This window comes from Geospiza fortis, unplaced genomic scaffold (assembly GCF_000277835.1).
Source record: "Geospiza fortis unplaced genomic scaffold, GeoFor_1.0 scaffold150, whole genome shotgun sequence".
Classification (NCBI taxonomy): domain Eukaryota; kingdom Metazoa; phylum Chordata; class Aves; order Passeriformes; family Thraupidae; genus Geospiza; species Geospiza fortis.
Window position 1 is genome coordinate 61,958 of NW_005054639.1, and position 3,307 is coordinate 65,264.

Here is a 3,307-nt window from a genome sequence, read left to right on the forward strand (position 1 = left end):
AGCAGGAGCAGGTCCCACACACCTGGCAGCTCAGAGCTCCCTGGCACACCTGGGGAGGAGGGAAATTCCAGTGAGGAGCACCTGGAAACAGGAACGGCTTTCCCCATCACAAGGGACTTGAGGATAAAACAGCTCGCTCACTTTTAACTCATTAATTTCACCTCCTACATTAACTCACAGTGTGAAATCTTCCTCACCACCTTCACAGATCTAAACTAAAATACTTCCAGGTTTGTGAAGTGTTAGATATTACTGAAAGGCTACAGGAGCACAGAACCATTAATCTGCATTTAAAAGTCTCTCTGCCACTGCCCCAGGCAATGGGAACTGAACACCTACACAGGCCTGGTAACTTTACCTTTGTCTGAGCTGCCAGACACACACAGCACCTGCTTCAAAAGCCTGGCAGCGCCCAAACTGCTCCTCACTGCTCCAGCGGGGCTCACAAAGGGCTTTCTTTCCACAGGAACAACATAAGCCTGAAGTAAAAGTCCAACTGATGACATTTGCCATTGCCTTCTGTAAAACTAAGAGGTTTTATCCCTTAGTTTTGTCACTTTCTGTTTTAAAAAATAAAGAAATAAAAATGTAAGTTAGGGCCTCAGCTCCCTCCCTGTTTGCTTGATGCCAGGACACCCCTTCCCCTCTTAAATCCCAGAATCACTGAGGCTCTCCTTCACCCAAGACCACTGAGTCCAACTCTGGCCTAAATAAAGTTAAAAGTTGCACTGGCAAAGACTGAAAACACCACCACACACAGTCAGTCAGTAGCTACTTAAGTTCCTATGGTTTTAAGTGTTTTGCAAGCACAGCACATCCTTCAGACACCCAACTCTTTTAAAACTTAGTGATGAATTGGCACCTGCTGTCATAATTCTATTTGTTTCCACCTGGCCAAATACAATGTGCTATCTGCTGTGGAATTTTAAGGTCTCCTACTGTTTCTTCCAGATCTAGGCTGCCTAAAAATCTTCATTACACAAGTTTTTTTAAATAAATCTGTATTATTTAAGCACAGCTGAGAAGTTAAAATAGTTCAGTCCTTAAAGCCCCCAGGACTGGGAAAGGCCCATGAAACTATTTAAATTTAGGCACAGTTTTATCCATAGAAATCTGTTTAAACACTAAACCAGAGACAACAAAATCTTCTCCATGGCACCAAGGGGAAAGCAATTAATGTAATAAAAATATGATGCATTCAAATCCTTATCACCTGATCTGAATCCCTCTTTAGTCTCTCTAAAGCTGCCCCAGAGCAGCCCACGCAGGCAGGCTGAGTGCGGAGCTCAGGGAGGCTCAGGCACCAAGCCAGGCCCAAAGCCTGGCTTTAAACTTCCAGATGTGGCTCCTTCCCTCCCCAAAAACTGTCCCAGCTTCCACAGCACACAGCTGAACACACCCACTGAGAGCATCAACCTTGGTTTAAAGGGGTGAGAACATTTACCTTGGTTTAAAGGGCTGAGAACACACACCTTGGTTTAAAGAGCTCCTAACTCAGAACATCCACCTTGGTTTAAAAAGAGCTCCTAACTCAGCACATCCACCCTGGTTTAAAGGGCTGCACAGCTGAGAACATCCACCTTGGTTTAAAGAACTGAGAACATCCACCTTGGTTTAAAGGGCTGCCCAGCTGAACACACTCATTTTGGTTTAAAGGGCTGCACAACTCAGAACATCCACCTTGGTTTAAAGAACTGAGAACATCCAGCATGGTTTAAAGGGCTGCCTAACTCAGAACAAACACCTTGGTTTAAAGAACTGAGAACATCCACCTTGGTTTAAAGGCTACAAAACTCAGAACATCCACCTTGGTTTAAAAGGCTGCACAACTCAGAACATCCACCTTGGTTTAAAGGGCTGCCTGATTCAGAACATGCACCTTGGTTTAAAGAGCTGACCAGCCGAACACATCCACCTTGGTTTAAAGAACTGAGAACATGCACCTTGGTTTAAAGGGCTCCTAACTCAGAACATCCACCTTGGTTTAAAGGGCTGCACAACTCAGCACATCCACCCTGGTTTAAAGGGCTGCACAGCTGAGAACATCCACCTTGGTTTAAAGAACTGAGAACATCCAGCTTGGCTTAAAGGGCTGCCTAACTCAGCACATCCACCCTGGTTTAAAGGCTGCACAACTAAGAACATCCATCTTGGATTAAAGGGCTGCCCACTGAGAACACCCACCAGGGTTGCCCAGGACTGGGAGTCCCCACTCCCACATCACCTGTGCTGTGTGTGATGTAATTGAACTGCTGGAAAAGTGCTGCAAAAACCTTTTCCTTGCATTATGGCTCCTTTTTAAGTGCCCTCCACCACCCAGCACTCCCTAAAACATGCCTTGCTCTTGGGTCCTGGGATAAACCAGAGGCCTGGCTGCATCAGCTGCGCCCCAGCCAACAAAAAAAGCCATTTACTGTTCCAAAAACCCCCAGCCTGCTCCAAACCCAGGGAGCCTGGGACAATGCTGGCAGGGCTGCTGCATTCACCAGCACAGGGACTGCAGTGAACAATGAGGGTGTCCCACAGAGCTCACAGGAGGTCCTGGATGTGTCCCCTGAAATACAGGATTGTGGAAGTGTCAGAGCCAGCTCTGGCAGGCCAGCTCGGAGCTGCTCCCTTGGGACTGACTGGTTTGAGTGGGAAGGGACCTGAAAGCTCAGCCAGTGCCACCCCTGGGTCCCTGGCAGTGCCCAAGGCCAGGCTGGGGCTTGGAGCACGCTGGGACAGTGGAAAGTGTCCCTGCCATGGCAGAAGGGTGGAATTCAATGCTGTTTAAAGCTCTTTCCCATCCAAAACATTCCTTAATTCTATGATTCACCTTCCCCAGACGAGCGATGTGTTGCACAACAAACATAATTCTGGAGGAATTTGAAACAGAGGATTCCATCTTTTTACATGATTCCATATTTCCACATGTCCAGCACGTAACAGCAAGTGCAGCAGTCACTGCTTCACGACACAAGCTTGTCATAAGTGAAAAAAGTACCAGTTCAGTGAGTGTCAAAAGCAGGCAACCAACACACAAAACACAAGATTCTAATGTCAACACCACAGTCAATCCCAACAGATCCCGTTACCTGAATCACACTGAGAAGTCTCTCAGGGCAACTTCCACTTTCCTGGGCTCACTTCCTTCTTCTGACATTTAAACCACAACCTAAGGAGAGGCGAATAACACCAAGTGAGCCTTTTCTGCAAGAAAGCAGCGGTTTGCCATGGAAAAACTGCACTGCCTCATTTCACAGCCCCAGCACGGTGCTGCTTCTGCCCTGGCTGCTGCTCCCGTTAACTGCAGAGCAGGGGAGCC

The 3,307-nt window shown here is 47.4% G+C and overlaps 1 protein-coding gene across 1 annotated transcript in view; it reads right to left on the bottom strand.

Moving 5' to 3' along the window:
* DTNB (dystrobrevin beta) overlaps window positions 1-3,162 on the bottom strand; it is a gene marked incomplete at its 3' end in the record, with an annotated part of 44,448 nt that extends 41,286 nt beyond the window's left edge. The window contains exon 1 of the mRNA XM_005430471.2: window positions 3,078-3,162. The remainder of the gene's footprint in view (window positions 1-3,077) is intronic.
* Between the last annotated feature and the right edge of the window lie 145 nt (window positions 3,163-3,307).